This window comes from Amblyraja radiata, chromosome 11 (genome assembly GCF_010909765.2).
Source record: "Amblyraja radiata isolate CabotCenter1 chromosome 11, sAmbRad1.1.pri, whole genome shotgun sequence".
In the NCBI taxonomy this organism is placed as follows: Eukaryota; Metazoa; Chordata; class Chondrichthyes; order Rajiformes; family Rajidae; genus Amblyraja; species Amblyraja radiata.
The window spans coordinates 11,301,362-11,321,479 of NC_045966.1; the positions used below are offsets into that span (position 1 = coordinate 11,301,362).

General features: G+C 43.5%; 1 long non-coding RNA gene across 1 annotated transcript; it reads left to right on the forward strand.

Moving 5' to 3' along the window:
• The first annotated feature begins 4,535 nt into the window (after positions 1 to 4,535).
• On the forward strand, positions 4,536 to 19,383 carry LOC116978740. Its single transcript, XR_004413533.1, has 3 exons — positions 4,536 to 4,545; positions 13,317 to 13,320; positions 19,272 to 19,383. It is a non-coding gene; the product is annotated as an uncharacterized LOC116978740 (long non-coding RNA).
• Positions 19,384 to 20,118: the final 735 nt, after the last annotated feature.

Sequence of the window (20,118 nt, forward strand, 5' to 3'; positions counted from 1 at the left end):
TGCTGCCCTATAACTATAATTTTGAATACATTTGAGTTATAACTTATCTTGTTAAATTTACCAAAAATGTTATCATGAAATAAAAATGTGAAATCAATGTTCACTGCTGATAAAATCATCGATGAAGCACAATTTCATTTAATTCTATCCAAAATAGAATACATGATATCAATTTCTCTCTAGTTCTCTTTACATTTATTCAATGGAAAGGTGACTCAGTTACACTCATGGGATCCAGCCAGCCTCCAGCACCTTGCTTAAGTGGTTATTCTCTAAATCAGATTACTTGAAGCTGCTGATAAAGGCCCAAGGTCAATCTAAAATCAAAAGTGTAAACCTAAAGATACACATCAGATTAAGCAGTATTTGGCCAATCCATGTTCTCCAGAGATGCTGTTTGACCTGTTCATAAGTGACAGGAGCAGAATTAGGCCATTCGGCCCATCAAGTCCACTCCGCCATTCGATCATGGCTGATCTATCTCTCCCTCCTAACCCCATTCTCCTGCCTTCTCCACATAAACCCTGACACCTGTACCCTTCATAAAATCTATCTATCTCTGCCTTAAAAATATCCTTTTCACTTGCCTTCCCCGACCTTCTGTGGCAATGACTTGCTAAATTACTCCAGCACTTTGTGTCATTTTGTGTAAACCACCATCTGCAGTTCCTTAGTTAGACACAAAGTGCTGGAGTAACTCAATGGGACAGGCAGCATCTCGGAAGAAAATGGATGGGTGGCGTTTCGGGTCGAAACCCTTCTTCAGAAACATCACCCATCCCTTTTCTCCATGGTTGCTTAGTGACCCGCTGAGTTAATCCAGCATTTTGTACCTATTCTATTCAATTCAATTCAATAGTCATTTAGTGTCATTCAACAAGCAAGATTTGAATGAAATTTCGTTCCTGCAGTCATAACAGCAAAAAAGGACCAAAACACACAATTAACACAATTCCACATATAGATCCATCACAGTGAATCTCCAAACACCTCCTCACTGTGATGAAAGGCAAAAGTCTTATCTCTTCCCTGTCCTTTGTTCTTCTCCCATGGTCAGGCAGCCAAACTGCAACGTTGAGGCAACCGGGACTCCCGATGGCGGGCGATGGTAAGTCCCGCGACCGTTTAAGCCGTGCCGGGCGATTCGGGCGGGAGAAGTTGCCGTTGCGGGAGCTCCGAAAACCGGTCTCCCACCAGGGACCTGCGAGCTCCCGACTCCACTGTCCACCAGGCCCGCGGCCAAAGCTCCTAAACTCCGAAGTCAGGACATAGCTGCAACCGCAGTTCCGAAGTCAGCCAGCTCCGCGATGGTGAGTCCGCCGGTTCTACGGCTGGAGCCCTCAGGTCGATTCCGGTTGGAGGCCGCTAGCTCCACGATGTTAGCCCAACGACAACGGAGACACGACAAGGGGAAAGTCGCGTCCCCCGTTCAGGGAAGAGATTAAAACGTTTCCCCCACCCACAAATTGCCTGAGTCATCCCCCCTTTTGTCCCCTTCAAACTTCCAGGGGTACATTTCATTTGTTATTTCTGCACATCAGTGCTTCTTTCTATGTTCATCTTGACAGTAAATTTAACTGGAATATTCAGCTGTAGAGGGTGTCATGGAAAAGCCTTTACTGTTTTCAATTCTTATTCATAAATAGACACAGAATGTTGGCGTAACTCAGTGGGACAGGCAGCATCTCTGGATAGAAGGAATGGGTGACATTTCGGGTCAAGACCCTTCTTCAGACTTCCCGACCCGAAACATCACTCATTCCTTCTCTCTAGAGATGCTGCCTGTCCCGCTGAGTTACTCCAGCATTTTGTGCCTATCTTCGGTGTGAACCAGCATCTGCAGTTCCTTCCTACACATCCTATTTATAAATCTCTGATTTGCAGGCAGTGGTGATGCAGTTTTCACCTTGCTTCTTTCACTGGTCTGCTGCCCGATGTAAAGACCAGGCAGGGACCAGCTTACACTAACCACGGACCAGAGACCTGCCTGCCACCCCTTCCCTCCGGGAAATGCTGCTCTTACTTCAATGGCCAGAGGCACAGCTTACGACAATCTTAAATTAAATGCAATCAACGATTTCATCGATTGATGGTAGGTGATGAGTGACAAGCAAAAGCTGCCACTCAAAGCTGCAGTAATGATATTCAGTAGCCAAAGATCCCTTGTGATTGAGTCAATGCTGCACTGAAATTTACCCGAGGATTTTGGTGAGAATGATCCATGATTTGCTTGATTTCTCATCGGGATATGTTGTTTTAAACGCATTTGCTAGATTTCTACCCATGTTCTATGATCCAGATTCCACAATATTGTTCCTGCTACTATCAAAACCAGGACCTAGAGCAGCAGTTGTCCTATTTAATATTAAATTGTTTCCTGTGCATTAAAAACACTGAACTATCTTTTTATCACACAAAGTATTAAACACGTACCATTGATATCAGTGCAACCAATTAATGATCCATACTGTCATGCAGCCCATTCAGTTTTAATAGTGCGATATATTCCACTAATACTAAATATAAGTATAATCTGTTAGCAAGATTACCATCATTGCTCATTCTAAACCTTTAACTGTTATAACGGATATATCAAATAAGATAACTAATGCAACTTACAAAGAAGGGGACATATTTACCTTTACGATGGGTTGTTGAGTTTCTGTTGTTCTGCTCCAAGCTCTCATTTCTTACGTCCTTATACAAATCCCAGACGATGTGTGCGCTGTCCATCACATCACAGAAAGCTACTCACGACCAATCAGCTATTTCACAACCATCCTGGATTTCCTGATTTGCAGTTTACTTATTGATTTTCTCATTTACTCTTTTCACATTTTAGCTGCACCTTTTTTTTCTGTTTCATGAAATGTTCTCAATATTCAATATCATTTTACCTCAGGTATTAACTGATATTAATATTTCCATTTTTAAAGTACGGTTATCATCTTTGTACCAAAGTGTCTGATTTAGCTAAGGAAAGAGAGCACTTGCTTCTCTAAACCGTTTAGGTCAAGACATACACAAATTATAACACGTTTTAATATAAACAGGAGGCTCTGTTGATAGTTTACTCACGGCAATCTAGGGGTAACACTGACTTCAAGATGTTTAGTTTAGTTTAGTAGTAGAGACACAGCACGAAACAGGCCCTTCGGCCCACCAACTCTGCGCCGACCAGCGATCCCCGCATATTAACACCATCCTACACACACTAGGAACCATTTACATTTATACCAAGGCAATTAACCTACAAACCTGTACGTCTTTGGAGTGTGGGAGGAAAACCGAAGATCTCGGAGAAAACCCAAGCAGCCATGGGGAGAACGTACAAACTCTGTGGAGACAAGCACCTGTAGTCGGGATCGAACCCGGGTCTCCCGCGCTGTAAGTCAGCAAATCCACCGCTATGCAACAGGACAAATTTAAAGACGAACTCTCTCCCTTTTTATGCCATTGTACCACCAGGCAGTTTTGTGTGTGTAATTTCTGACTTCCTTGATATTGTGCGTACATTGTTCATTCTGTTCATCTGAAAACCATCTGTGCTGTAAATGGTTTTTCGACATCTATGATAATAAATTTGAAAGGCTTGGCTTCATTCTCGGCTGTTCAATCATGATCGTGATGAAACTGCTGCTGTTAATCCCTCAACCATCTGTATGTTTAGATTTCCTGTTTCCATTCATGTTTCTAGTGCTTTTCCAGAAAATAACATTTCCCCTGCCTAAGTGGATTTATCCCCTTTTTTTAATAAAATGTTTATCTTTTAAGTAACTAATATAAATTCTCCTCATAGATCAAACTGTTTTGAGTATTCTCTTAATCCAGCATATGAAATGAGGGGCTGTGAATGCAAAACAATTCTGAAGTTCTGTTCAAGATCAGAAAGCATTTGACAAGATGACTAGAGGATATAAGCTTGGTGCACTGAAGATTTCTTCCTCTTTTACCTTCTGTCTACAATCGGGTGCCTAACAGCGCCAGAGACCCGGGTTTGCTCCCGACTACGGGTGCTGTCTGTATGGAGTCTGTACGTTCTCCTTGTGACTGTGTGAGTTTCCGACGGGTGCTCCGGTTTCCACCCACACTCCAAAGTCGTACAGGTTTGTAGGTTAATTAGCTTCAGTAAATTGTAAATTGACCCTAGTGTGTGTAGGACAGTATTAATATGCGGGGCTCGCTGGTCAGAAGGGACCCGGTGGGCCGAAGGGCCTGTTTACACGCTCTATAACTAAACTAATCGACTCAAGGAAATAAGTCAAAAGCAATTATATCTGAATAACACTGCTGACATCAGAAAGTAAATTCTGGCATATGTGGAGGGTGGTCGCTGGTCGGAGCAGACGCCATGGGCGAAGGACCTGTTTCCAAGCTGTATCTTTAATGTTCATATACTTCTGCCTGTGTGTATATAAAATTATGAGAGAAATAGATAGGCAGTCAAAAACCTTTCTCTCAGGGGGGAAATTTCAAAGACATTCAATGACACTCATCAAAGACAGTGGTGGATGCCTGAAACATGGTTCTGCAAGGGCTGGCTCAGTGGCTCCCTCTACAGGACGCTGCCTTCCGCTCCTGGTCCACTGGTCCTTACCCACAGCACCCACCCAGATCCTTACTATGTGCCATGGTAAGAGGCTGGTGCATAGTTTCAGTCAGAGCCCAAGGTATTGGAGAAAGCATGTTAGCACGGATGGAAACTTGGCTGACACATAGAAAATGGAGTTGGAATAAATGGGTATTTGTCAGACATGAATGATGTGACTGATGGAAGGATCAGTTATTTATCAGTTTAGTTTAGTTCAGAGGTACAGCGCGGAAACAGGCCCTTCGGCCCAAACGCGTCCGTGCCGACAAGCGATCCCCACGTATCAACACTCTCCCACACACACTAGGGACAATTTTACATTCATACCAAGCCAATTAACCTACAAACCTGTACGTCTTTGGAGTGTGGGAGGAAACCGAAGATCTCGGAGAAAACCCAAATGCAGGTCGCGGGGAGAACGTACAAACTCCATACAGACAGCACCCGTAGTCGGGATTGAACCCGGGTCTCTGGCGCTGCAAGCGTTGTAAGGCAGCAACTCTACCGCTGCGCCACCGTGCCGATTTATTCGTTATTTATCAGGCATCAGGGACCTCCGTAACTTGATTCTTCACATAATGACCTGGACGAGGGAACAAAATGCAGCAGGTTTTCCAAGTGTAGAAACAAAGAATCGCAGAAGCTGGTTTACAACAAAAAAAATAGACACAAAGTGCAGGTGTAACTCAGAGGGTCAGGCAGCATGTGAAATCTGAAAAAGAAGGGCCCCGAACCGAAACGTCACCTATCCACTTTCTCCAGAGATGCTGCCTGATCCACAGAGGTTAATCAACAAAAGCTACGCTTTCCCGGTGGCTCAGCACTTCAACTCCCCCTCCCATTCCCAACCTGACCTTTCTGTCCTGGGCCTCCTCCATTGTCAGAGTGAGGCCCAGCGCAAATTGGAGGAACAGCACCTCATATTTCACTTGAGTAGCTCACACCCCAGTGGTATGAACATTGACTTCTCTGACTTCAGATAGCCCTTGCTTTCTCTCTCCATCCCCTTCCCCTTCCCAGTTCTCCCACTAGTCTTACTGTCTTCACCTACATTCTATCTCTGTCCCGTTCCCTCCCCTGACATCAGTCTGAAGTAGGGTCTTGAGCCGAAGCATCACCCATTTCTTCTCTCCAGAGATGCTGCATGACCCGCTGAGTTACTCCAGCATTTTGTGTCTCCCTTCGATTTAAACCAGCATCTGCAGTTCTTTCCTACACAAAGCTATGCTTCATTGGATCATCAGTGGATGGTGCCGAGAAAGGTGGCGAAGGCTTGCTAGGATCAGGTGTAACAAAGAGGGAAGGATTTCTTCCACAAATGCAGACATTTATCTTGCACTAAACATTATTCCCTTCAACCGGTACCTGTACATTGTGTAAGGCTTGATTGTAATCCTGTATTATCTTTCCACCAACTGGTTAGCACACAACAAAAGCTTTTCACTCTGACAATATAGTATACTCAAATTTCAGAGGAAAAAGGGTTCCGCCCCAAAACGCCACTTATAACTTTTCTCCAGATATGCTGCCTGACCTGCTGAGTTACTCCAGCATTTTGTGTCTACCTTCAGAATGTCCAGATCTCTTTCTCTCTCTCTGTGCACATAGTGTTTTTTCCATTAAGGGCAGCACGGTAGCCTAGCAGTGGAGCTGCTGCCTTTCAGCTCCAAAGACCCGAGTCTTCCCCCCCCGTGACCTGCGTGGGTTTTCTCCGGGATCTTCGGTTTCCTCCCACGCTCCAAAGTCATACAGGTTTGTAGGTTAATTGGCTTGATGTAAATGTAAATTGCCCCTAGTGTGTTGTAGGATAGGTTAGTGTGCGGGGATCGCTGGTCGGCACGGACTCGGTGGGCCGAAGGGCCTGCTTCTACGCTGTATCTCTAAACTAACCTAAATTAAGGCTACGCACATGTTGAGCATTTGCCCAGCTCACATATATATCAGTACATTTTTCCAAATGATATGCCATTTGCTAGTCTAGTCATGAGTTTAATCCCCTCACACGTCATGCACGGTCCACGCTATTCCACAGATGCCAGGTTAATTTGCAAGTCCACATATAATTCATTACGAATTTCCATTTTTTAAGTGGATGTGACATCTGTCATCTTATTCCACGATAAATAACTCTGAGCTCATTGATTGAAAGCAGATTGTCAGTGTGATGCTGCAAATTCATAGTAGGTACAAGGCAACGTTGATATCTGCATGTTGCAGGTCTGTTAACATAAGGAAAATGTGAGGTGCAGTTATTTCTCTTTGCAACGTGTTTGGAGCTTTCTGTCCCAGGCCTCCTCCATTGTCAGAGTGACGCCTTCTTGTTTGCGTTTTTAAAAATAAACTAACAATCTGACCTTTAATCTTGTTCCTATCAATGTGACTGAGAACCCAGCACACTGCTGAATCAATATTCCATCTGAGATAAACCATCAAAGCTTTGATACATTAAGTCAGAATGTTGATTAGCAAAATGCTAATCTGCACAATCTTGAATAAAGAATTTGCTAATGGCCGTAGAAAGAAGGAACTGCAGATGCTGGTTTGTACCGAGGATAGACACAAAGTGCTGGAGTCACTCAGCAGGGTCAGGGAGTATCTCTGGGGAAAAAGGATGGGTGACGTTTCGGGTATAAAATAAGTCGGGTATAAAACGGGAATTAAAGGGGAAACGATTTAAGAGTGACATGAGGAAAATCAGTCGTAGAGTCAAGGAAGAATGGTCTCGAACCAAAACAACATCCATCCATTTTATCCAGAGGTGCTGCCTGACCCGCTGAGTTACTCCAGCATTTTGTGTCTATCTTTGTGTTAATGGTTTGTTGACTCTAATTGGACAGTGACTAAAGAGTTCAGGTTTTGCTCTTTTTTTTAGTTACGTTTTGAGATACAGCGCGGAAACAGGCCCTTCGACCCACCGAGTCCGTGCCGACCAGTGATCCCCGTGCACTAGCACCGTCCTACACACACTAGGGACAATTTACAATTTTTACCGAACCCCAATTCACCTACAAAACCTGCACGTCTTTGGATTGTGGGAGGAACCGGGAGCACCCAGAGAAAACCCAGGTCACGGGGAGAACGTACAAACTCCGAGCTAATGACACATGTAGTCAGGATGAAACCCGGGTCTCTGGTGCTGTGAGTAGGTATGTTGCAAAGCCTACCTGAAGCGTCGCTGAATATCTGCCGCTGAGGTTGTGCGCGATTTTGGCGCCGTTTAGAGGGGGCGGGTTTAAAACGCGATTTTCTCTAAGCTGTTCCAATCGAAAATGTTCAGCCTAGTTAATTATTAACGAAAAATCGCTGGAAGACCCCGTCGCAAAAGCTATTATTAGGTTTAAAGGCCTTGAATAATAGTTATAGTAGTTTAAAAATCAATCTTTAAACCCGCGACCGTCAGCAGCCGCAGGGTCTCATAAAGAAAATAGCAGAAGGTAGGTTGTATATTTTTACATTCAAAAGGGCTTCTACAGATCCTTTTATACAAAATTTAATATTGCGAGTAGCTCAATTTGGGCCCATTATATCGCGCAGTATTTTTCTGGGCATTTGAGGCACAAATCTACCGCAATGTGAACGTTCTAAACCAGCGCGTTCCACAGGGACCCACTGGAAAGCTGATTTAAATGGGCATTTATTTACAGCAATTGAACACTAAATTCCTTCCATTTGGCCTATAAATTAATGTAAATGAGATTTAAAAATCATGTTTTATTGTGAATTATTTGTGAATATTATTTGGACATTTAGGCTATTTAAAAATGTTAATCATTTATTAAGAAATGGATAGGTGTTTAGATCTAGTCATTGAAGTCTGAAATTAGCTACAATTAGGTAACTAACTAATTATATGCTTTAATTTCAGGTCATCCAAGTAAGATTATTTTATATTTGTTTCAGAATGCTTCAATCTATGATAACTGAAAATTTCATTCAGTTCTCTTAATTTTTAAGAAAGTTATGGGCTTTTGACTGTTCACGATCACAGCTTTTTTGTTATGTCCATAGAAAGTCAATAGGGAACAAGATGCTAATTTCCCAGTATGAAAATGGCCATAACTTTTTAAATACTTGAGATATGAAAGTGAATTAGGTGTCAAATTAAACTTATTTTTATGCTTTATCTGATGGGATAAGTTACAGACTTGATTTTAAAAATCTCAAAATTTTGTAACATTGCTACTGTGAGGTTGCAACTCGCCTCATATTGGCGTTGGAGAAACTTCCACTGCTAATAACCTGGGACAAAATAAACTGCGACTTGGAAAGAGAAGGGGTAAAAATGAAAGCCGGAATTGTATTTGTGAGAGCCACGTCGTGTTTGACTAAGTTTATTAGGTTAATTGGTAAAGTTGTGGAGGGAATTTGTGATCGGTATGCAGTTACAAATGGATGAAGTACCACAGAGTAAAATCAATTGCATTGAACTATAAGATGCAGAAGAAACCTGGATGCATAATTGACAAAGAAACAGAAAGCAAAGGGCAATGAGCAGTTCCAATGAAAGATCGATGACCTGTAAACTAAACTCTCTCTCTGCACAGATATTGCCTGACCCGCTGAGTACCTTAAGCATTTTGTTTTGCTCCTATAATTGTATGTTCTTGTTTTTCAGCCTTGAGATAATTTTGTACTGGTGCCGTCTAGAAGCCAGTGTTTTGAAATATACTTATGAACCAGACTTGGACACACTGGAAATAATGATAGGATGGAAGATGACATTAACTTGAAATGCAGTCAACGAGGTAATATCAAACTGCAGATAGAGAGAGACTTGGGAAAAGAGCAGAAATATAGTGGACATAAATTAATTCAGTCAAATGATTCATTTTACCAAGGGGAATAATGTTAGATGATATAAATAAAAGGACACCATTTTAATTGGATGTAGGATCAAGAAACTTGAGAATAGGTTTTTGCAACAAATTCTATTTCTGCGGCACCTTTACCAAAATAATCTATTGCCGTTTTCCTTTGCAATTAAGTCGTCATCAAATAAAATTTTATAATGAGCCACACAAGGTGGATTAGAGCAGATGACGAAGAGATAAGCTTCACGCAGAGGTAATGGAATTTAAATTTAGTTTATATATATACACAATAGGTTGGCACGGTAACGCAGCGGTTGAGTTACTGCCTTACAGTGCCAGAGACCCCGGTTCGATCCTGCCTATGGGTGCTGTCTGTACGGAGTTTGTACGTTCTCCCCGTGACCGCGTGGGTTTTCTCCGGGTGCTGCGGTTTCCACCCACATTCCAAAGACGTGCGGGTTTGTAGCTTAATTGGCTTCTGTAAATTGTAAATTGACTCTAGTGCAGTGTTTCCCAAAGTGGGGTACGAGTACCCCTAGTGGTACGCTAAAGGTCTTCAGGGGGTACACGACAATTTTCGGCTATGTACTAGTGAAACATAGATTCATTTTTAGAAAAAAATACTGTGGTTACGAATTATTTTATACATACTTTTTTGCAAATAAATGATATATTTTGTATGAGTTCTTCTATTCAAGTTGTGATAGCTGCTGCATATGGGTAGTTTGCAGAATCCCACGCGGCAATTTGTATCGACTTTTACAATGAAATACAATTGTTTTTAACGAGGAGTACAAGATGCTTACGAAAAGTTAGTGGTACATGGGTATCAAAACTTTGGGAATCACTGCTCTAGTGTATAGGATTGTGCTGGTTGGCGCAGACTTGATGGGTCGAAGGCCCTGTTTTTAACACTGTATCTCTGAAGTCTAATGTAAAGTCTAAGGTCGGGGGGAGGGCAGGTCTGGAGGCGGGCGGGCTTGTGACCCTCAGTGGAGTCCCGGTAGGCGAGGTCATTTATTGAAGGGGTGGATCTGGCGTAGAATTAACTAAAGTTGGGGTCCATTACTATCAGTCTGAAGAAGGGTCTTGACCCATCTCACCCATCCATGTTCTCCAGAGATACTGCCTGACCCGCTGAGCTTCTCCAGCACTTTGAGTCCCTCTTTATAAATCTAAAAATATGTGATTCCTACTGTACAACTTTTACACGATTCCAAAACCAGGACTACTAAACATAAAATTACATTACCAAAAAAAATGGAGTCAAAGTTCCCTGCTTTCTGTTGTCACTCAGTCTTAATCTGGATCCCTAAATGGCCTGTCCCACTTTCACGACCTAATTCACGACCTCTGCCGAGTTTGCCCTTGATTCATACTCGCAGCATGGTCGTCACGAGGTCGTAGGAGGTCGTGGGTAGGCCATAGGCAGGTCGTGGTGCTAGTCGTAGGTACTCGTGGCATCAAGTAGGCCGGGACGTTTTTCTAGCCTGATGAAAAATGCCCACGAGTAAAAAAGGTCGTGAAATAGGTCGTGGAAGTGGGACAAAAATAAAAGTAGTACAATTACCATTTAAATTGGAAAAAATGCTTGACTGATATTCTTTTCAACAGTTTCCACAACACTCGTGTGTGGCAGGAAAATGTAATTATCACCATGAGATTCCTAATGCTGAGATATGATGCTTCAGAAGACATTTTCTTGGCGCAATCTCCAGGTATGTATTGTAGGGGGAAAAAATCGCCAATTATATTGCTATTTGATTTTCAGTAAACAAGCGTGGGTTTTATTCCTAAACTCCATTTAAATCTTTCACTTCACGCATTCGCAAAGCAGAGTGTGCTGCTCTTTGTTTCATTTTAGTTTAGTTTAGAGATACAGCGCGGAAACAGGCCCTTCGGCCCACCGAGTCTGCGCTGACCAGCGATCCCCGCACATTAACACTATCCTACACACGCTAGGGGCAATTTACATATTATACCAAGCCAATTAACTGACAAACCTGTACGTCTTTGGAGTGTGGGAGGAAACCGAAGGTCTCGGAGAAAACCCACGCAGGTCACGGGGAGAACGTACAAACTCTGTACAGACAAGTACCCATAGTCGGGATCGAACCCGGGTCTCTGGCGCTGTAAGCAGCAACTCTACCGCTGCGCTACCGTGTCACCCACTGTGTTGTTCTTGCTAAATAGGGTTGTATCACAAATAATAATATACATTCTTTTTAACTAACGTCATGCTGCTGTGTTGAGATAATCATTCCAAGAGTGACTGGTGAAGGACACACCATGGCGCAGCAGTAGAGTTGCTGCCTTTCACCGCCAGAGACCCGGGTTTGATCCTGACTACGGGTGCTGCCTGTATGGAGTTTCAACCTTCTCCATGTGACCATGTGGGTTTTCTCCGGGTGCTCCAGTTTCCACCCACATTCCAAAGACGTGCAGGTTTGTAGGTTAATTGGCTTCTGTAAATTATTCCTTTTGTCGAGGATAGAACCTATACTAGCATGGTCGTGGTCAGCACGAGCTCGGTGGGCCGAAGGGCCTGTTTCCACTCTGTATCATTAAACTATACCAAATTAAACATTCCAGTACCTCGGCGTAAAGTCCATCTCTTGGTCATCTGCTCTAATGCACCTTGTAAACAGTAGGAGTTAACGGGTCCTTTTCAGAATGGCAGGCAGTGACTAGTGGGGTACCGCAAGGCTCAGTGCTGGGATCCCAGCTATTTACAATATATATTAATGATTTGGACGAGGGAATTGAATGCAACATCTCCAAGTTTGCGGATGACACGAAGCTGGGGGGCAGTGTTAGCTGTGAGGAGGATGCTAGGAGGCTGTAAGATGACTTGGATAGGCTGGGTGAGTGGGCAAATGCATGGCAGATGCAGTATAATGTGGATAAATGTGAGGTTATCCACTTTGGTGGCAAAAACAGGAAAGTAGACTATTATCTAAATGGTGGCCGATTAGGAAAAGGGGAGATGCAACGAGACCTGGGTGTCATGGTACACCAGTCATTGAAAGTAGGCATGCAGGTGCAGCAGGCAGTGAAGAAAGCGAATGGTATGTTAGCATTCATAGCAAAAGGATTTGAGTATAGGAACAGGGAGGTTCTACTGCAGTTGTACAGGGTCTTGGTGAGACCACACCTGGAGTATTGCGTACAGTTTTGGTCTCCTAATCTGAGGAAGGACATTCTTGCCATAGAGGGAGTACAGAGAAGGTTCGCCAGACTGATTTCTGGGATGTCAGGACTTTCATATCAAGAAAAACTGGATAGACTTGGCTTGTACTCGCTAGAATTTAGAAGATTGAGGGGGGATCTTATAGAAACTTACAAAATTCTTAAGGGGCTGGACAGGCTAGATGCAGGAAGATTGTTCCCGATGTTGGGGAAGTCCAGAACAAGGGGTCACAGTTTAAGGATAAAGGGGAAATCTTTTAGGACTGAGATGAGAAAAACATTTTTTACACAGAGAGTGGTGAATCTGTGGAATTCTCTGCCACAGAATGTAGTTGAGGCCAGTTCATTGGCTATATTTAAGAGGGGGTTAGATGTGGCCCTTGTGGCTAAAGGGATCAGGGGGTATGGAGAGAAAGCAGGTACAGGATACTGAGTTGGATGATCAGCCATGATCATATTGAATGGCGGTGCAGGCTCGAAGGGCCGAATGGCGTACTCCTGCACCTATTTTCTATGTTTCTATGTTTGTGTGGCTCATTATAAAATTTCATTTAATTACTTCATTGCAAACTAAACTAAGTTGTTGGTGACATTTATGCCAAGGAACTCGAAGCTCTCGACCATCTCTCTCTTCAGGCACCATTGATGCTGACTGGGGCGTACGCGCCACCTCGCTTTCTGAAGTCAAGAGCTAGCTCCTTCGCCTTGCTGAGATTGAGGGAGAGGTTGGTTTGACAAGTTACCAAGCTCTTCATCTCCTGTGTGTACTCCCGATTCGTCATTGTACGAGATCCGGCCCTCGATGGTCGTGTCATCTGCAAACTTGTGAATGGCCTGAGCAGAATGAGCCTTCACAGTCATGCGTGCATAAGGAGACGCACAGAGTCTCTTGCCCAGAGTAGGGGAATCGAGGACCAGAGGACCAGAGGACGTAGGTTTAAGGTGAAGGGGAAAAGATTTAATAGGAATCTGAGGGGTAACTTTTTCACACCAAAGGGTGGTGGGTGTATGGAACGAGCTGCTAGAGGAGGTAGTTGAGGCTGGGACTATCCCAACATTTAAGGAACAGTTAGACAGGTACATGGATAGGACAGGTTTGGAGGAATATGGACCATGCGCGGGCAGGTGGGACTAGTGTAGCTGGGACATGTTGGCCAGTGTGGGCAAGTTGGGCCGAAGGGCCTGTTTCCACACTGTATCACTCTGTGACTCTATGAGTGTAGTACGGGGTGGAATAAGCATCTTTGCAGGACACCAGTGTTGGGAATTATCGTTGAGGATGTTTTTTTGCCCATCCTGTTTTGGTGTAATGTTACAATGGTGTTGGTTACTTTCAGAAGTAATAGATTTTAAAGGTTATAGTTTATCAACATTTAAAATACTTTTTTCAGAGCAGCACCAAGAGTCATCTTTATCCCATCCCTAAATCCCTCTTTCACACCTCACCCTTCAGAGAAAGGCCTCTTGCCCATTTGCTTTCCTGAATGAAGGTTTTGTCCTGCGTATTGCATACATACATACATACATACATACATACATACATACATACATACATACATACATACATGGATACATACATACAAACATGCATACATACATACACACTTACAAACATACACATGTACACATACAAGCATACATACATGCATACATACATACGTAAATACACAAACATGCATGCATACATACATACATACATACATACATACACACAAACATGCATGCATACATACATACGTACATACACACACATGCATGCATGCTTACATACATACATATAAACATACATACATAAATACACATACATACATGCATGCACGCATACATACCCACTCATACATGCTTGTATACATACATACACATTCATACATGCATACATACACACTCATACATGCTTGCATACATACATACACATTCATACATGCATACATACACACTTACAAACATACACATGTACACATACAAGCATACATACATACATACATGCATACATACATACATGCATGCATGCATACATACATACATGCATACATACACATACATACATGCATACATGCATACTTACATACACATACATGCATACATACATACACATACATGCATACATACATACACATACATGCATACATACATACACATAAAAATGATCAAACAAACAAACAATAATAGCGCAAAATGAACAAATGCTGAAAGGGGCATTGGCCACTTGTTATTTCAATTTTAAAGGATACATGCTGGTAAACACTGTGCTCATGAGACAATAAAAGCATCATTGAATGGCATAGATCAGCAGTAGCTTACTCCAGTTATTGACCACTTACACTGTAACACATAATTTTTAATTGATAAATTGCATTTTCCAATACAAATTGCTACAGTACAATTCTTAGCGAGCTGCTTTACAAATCTCAATATGCAATGAATGGAAACAGAAGCATTTTCAGCTGTTCTTGCCTGTCCCACCAAGGAAGAAGATGAGGACTAAATTCATCGCCACTTGCCTGTATTAGTTGAGGCCAGTTTGGCTTTCCACCTAAAAACTGATTGATTGAGCTAAACCAATAAAACACAATGCAACAATCAGCAGTTACAGTGAACTATCGGATCTCAATCATAATTTTCTTTACATCTCCGGAATAGCAGCAGAGGCCCAGGTTCGATACAATACAACTTTATTTATCTCAGGAGGAAAATTGTTCTGCCAACAGCCATAATACACAAGATAATTAAGTGACAATTGGGGATGTGCAAAGATTGGGGGGGGGTGGGGGTGGGGAGGGGAGTCAGTCGACCCCACAACAGAAGGGGGGGGGGGGGAGTTGTCCTGTTTGATAGCCACAGGGAAGAAGGATCTCCTGTGGCATTCGGTACTGCATCTTGGTGGAACCAGTCTGTGCTGAAGGTACTCCTCAGGTTGACCAGTGTGTCAAACCTGACCTCGGGTGCTGTCGGTGTGGAGTTTGCATGTTCTCCCTGTCAGGTGCTCTGATTTCCCCCCCGTGTCCTAAAGACCTGCGGGTATATAGGTTAATTGACCCTCTGTAAATTGCCCTGAGTTTGTAGAAAGTGGGTGCGAAAGTGGGATAACATAGAACTAGTGTGAAGGGGTGATCGATGGTCGGCGTGGACTGGGTGGGCCGAAGGGCCTGTTTCCATGCTGTATCTCTAAATTAAACTCTAAACCAAGTTAAGAATCATCTCACGTGGAATAATCAACATACTTGCCACATCAGGGGTAAAATGCAATCAGTGCCGTGGAAAGCAGAACAGGGTAAAGCTAATCTCCTGAGGTTCACAGCATATAACCATTGCCCACGGCAACGCCAAGACAAAAAATCTTATAGAAAAGTCCAAATGATTAACGTGTACTACTTTGGTTCCATTCGTGTGATGTGCAAAGTCATTTGAAGCACTGAATGAGATTTCCGTCAGCATTTCACTACTGGGAAATTATTTCTATACATAAACCACTTTAAACCCTCGATTACATTCCAGGCCTGTATGTTACTGTCAGTTATTGAGTATTTCATGTTGATCTATCCGAAGACCGTGATCAGATTACAGCATATGATTCAGTAAGCAGCACCATAATCTTCTCTGTATTCATAACATGTCAAACGCCAGTCATCGTCCTATATCCTGATGCGTTTTTTTTTCACATCATTCACTTTGAGAATTGATATGCTGTAGCAAATATAGCTTTGATGTCCTGGTATTTTACCTTGTTTAATTCAGTGTAATGACAGGCATTCAAGCCAGGCAATGCTTACCCTTTCGATAGACATCAAAAGCTTGAGTAATTCAGCGGGACAGGCAGCATCTCTGGAGAGAAGGAATGGGTGATGTTTCGGGTCGAGACCCTTCCTCAGACTCTGTGGTTATTTTAAAGGACCCTTAGTGATTACACGTGTATAAAGGAACTGCAGATGATGGTTTAAACCGAAGATAGACACAACATGCTGGAGTATCTCAGCGGGACAGGCAGCATCTCTGGAGAGAAGGAATGGGTGACGTTTCGGGTCAAGACCCTTCTTCAGATTGATCTGACGAAGGGTCACAACCCAAAACGTCACCCATTCCTTCTCTCCAGAGATGCTGCCTGTCCCACTGAGTTACTCCGGCATTTTGTGTCTATCTTGGTGATTCCACGTTAGCCTCATGTACATTTTTTTCCTTTTTGTTATTGGAGCTATTCTTGCATTGGTTCAATTGCTATTTTGCAATGAGACGGTAACTGTGTTTTTAGAGATACAGCATAGAAACAGGCCCTTCAGCCCACTGAGTCCATGCCGACCATCCATCTAATTTAATAGGAATCTAAGGGGCAATGTTTTCATTCAGATGGTGGTAGGTGTATGGAATGAGCTGCCAGAAGAGGTAGTTGAGGCAGGTACATTCATAGCGTTTAAAAGACTCTTGGGCAGGTACATGGATAGGAAGGATTTCGAGGGATATGGGCCACAGATGCATCCATTCTATCAGGATGCATCACAGCTTGGTTTGGGAACAGCTCCATCCACGACCACAAGAAATTGCAGTGAATTGTGGACGTAGCTCAGACCATCACACAAAACAACTTGCCTTCTATTGACTCCATTTATATCTCACGCTGCCTCGGCAAGGCCAGCAGCATAATCAAGGACGTGTCGCACCCTGGCCACTCCCTCTTCTCCCTTCTCCCATCAGGCAAAAAGTGCAGAAAAAACGCACACCTCCAGATTCAGAGACAGTTTCTTCCCAGCTGTTATCAGGCAACTGAACCATCCTACCATAACCAGCAAGCAGTGCAAAATTATTATTTACTCCTTTGGTGACCCTCGAACTATCCTCGATCAGACTTTACTGGCTTTACCTTGCATCTCGGTTGGCATGGACTAGTTGGGCTGAAGGGCCTGTTTTCATGTTGAATGACTGAATGACTCAGTGGTCCCACACATAGCCAAAACTCGGGTAAAAGCAGAGGCAATTCCCCTATTATTACAGATCAGCTTCATATGAGCTTCATGCGAACAAGGAATTGTATTTCACTGTGACATATTCTTGATTAGTACGGGTGTCAGAGGTTATGTGGAGAAGGCAGGAGAATGGGGTCAGGAGGGAATGATAGATCAGCCATGATTGAATGGTGGAGTAGACTTGATGGATGTACAGTACATTCAGAAAGCATTCAGACCCCTTCACTTTTACCACATTTTGTTACATGACAGCATTATTTTAAATAGGATTAAGTTCATTTTTTTTATCATCAATCTACACACGATACCCCACTAAAAAAGTGAAAACTGGTGTTTAGATATTTTGGCAAAGTAATTCAAAAGAAATAACTGAAATATCACATTTTTCATAAGTTTTCAGACCCTTTGCTATGACACTCAACATTGAGCTTAGGTGCATCCTGTTTCTATTGATTATCCTTGAGATGTTTCTACAACTTAATTGGAGTCTACCAGTGGTAAATTAAACTGATTGCACATGATTTAGAAAGGCACACACCTGTCTATATAACGTCCCACAGTTGACAGTGCATGTCAGAGCAAAACCCAAGCCATGAAAACAAAGGAATTGTCCGTAGACCTCCGAGACAGGATTATGTTGAGACAGGGATCTGGGGAAGGGTATAAAACAATTTCTGCTGCATTGTAGGTCCCGAAGAGCGCAGTGGCCTCCGTCATTCTTAAATGGAAGAACTTTGGAACCACCAGGACTCTTCATAGAGTTGACTGCCCGGCCAAACTGAGCAATCGGGGGAGAAGGGCCTTGGTCAGGGAAGTGCACTAGTATGGTGTTGTGGGCTGGTTTCCAGAGGGCTGTTATGGACATTGGGGGCCGAATGTATTCTTGGGCTGGCAGCTCAGTAACTCAGGCCTGGTGGGCTGGCAGCTCAGTCACTCGGGCCTGGTGGGCTGGCAGCTCAGTAACTGCCAGAAATTCTGCCCAAACCGGGTGAGAGACTCTGTGGGAGAGAAGCGGGAGAGGGGGAGAATCAATCAAGGAGGAAAGTCTATCCTGGCCTGGATCTCACACGGAGCCAATGAAGGGAGGGAGAAAAATACTGGGGTGAGATTTAATACTTGCAGGGGGAATACTTACTGATGGGCCGAAGGGACTCCTCCCGGGCTAGTACAAGCCTGATGGGCCGATTATCTTTAATAATTTTTTATTTTTTAAAATCTGAGTGAAATCTCAGTGAAAGGCATTTTTTCAGGACATTTCCTGGCCTGGCACGGGCCTTTTGGGCCAAAATGCTCCTCCTGGGCTAATACGGGCATTTTGGTCAAAAGGGACTGGTTTCTCGGCTAATAGGGGCCTTGTGGGCCAAAATTAGTGGTTTCAGGCAGGTCAAACAACTCATTTCCATTTCAATTTCAAACACGGCAGGCCAAACAGCTCATTGCATTTTCATTTAATTTCCATTTCCATTGCAATTTCAAGCACAGGGCAGGCCGAACAGCTCATTGCATTGTCATTTCATTGCCATTGCAGTTTCAAAGCACAGGGCAGGCCAAACAGCTGATTGCATTTTCATTTCATTTCCATTGCCATTTATAGTCCTGCCCCCCCCACCCGCCCGTCACCTTCATTGCGGTGATTGACAGGAGAGAAAATCTCAAAGATTTTTAAACACTCATAACTCTTTTATTTTTCATTGATCGGAAAAATCCTCAGGGCTTACGCAGCAGAGGAGGACTGTGAGTAAGATGGCCTAAAATATCAAGCCATACAAGGTAGCGTTTTTTCTAAAATCAATATACAGCGCAGACAGGAAGTGGTTCGATGAGACTTTTACTTATATAGATGTTCACAGTTAATAAGGAAGACTAGGCAGGAATATCAAAATAATCACCTGCAGCTGAGAAAAAGATGATTTGTGCATGAAGTAGCCATGACCAAAGCAAAGATACTAGAGCGGAGACGGAAGCCGGTTACGGAAATGGTGCTGAAGTTAAACCCATGACCCTACTACGGCTTTTTCCTCGAGTGGAATATCTTGCTCCGCTATAGGATCTTTGGTTTCCAGTCTCCATGAGATGGAGAGTGTGGAGGAAAGTGGCGCTGTAAGGGCAGTCCACGTCTTTCACCAGCTCATTGGAACTTTTCCCAATTCCATAATGACTGTCTAAGAACTTGGCCCTCACCAGGCCTGGCGTCTCTCCGCCGTAAACGGAGTTCACCTTCTGGACGCTCAACTCATAGACCACCCGCTCTTTCCTGAAGCGGATATCAAACAGCTGTAAACCGCTGGCGGGACTGTGGCGGAATGCGAACTCCCAGTCAAAGTAGCGAACGTGGTTGTTTACAACGTGGTATCTTGGTCCACGTGGATCGAACTGGAGGGAGCCGTAGGTTTGAAACTTCTGGCGAGGTCTCATCGAGGCGTAGTTGGGATCCGAATCCGTCCTTTGGATCTCTCCAGCTCTCTCACTCCCTCTGTCTCACCCTCTTGCCTCCATCATTTGGCATTTTGTGGGGACGGCTGCATCTGCGGTTCCTTTCTGTTGGGGGGGGGGGAAACCCTGGCCCATGGCG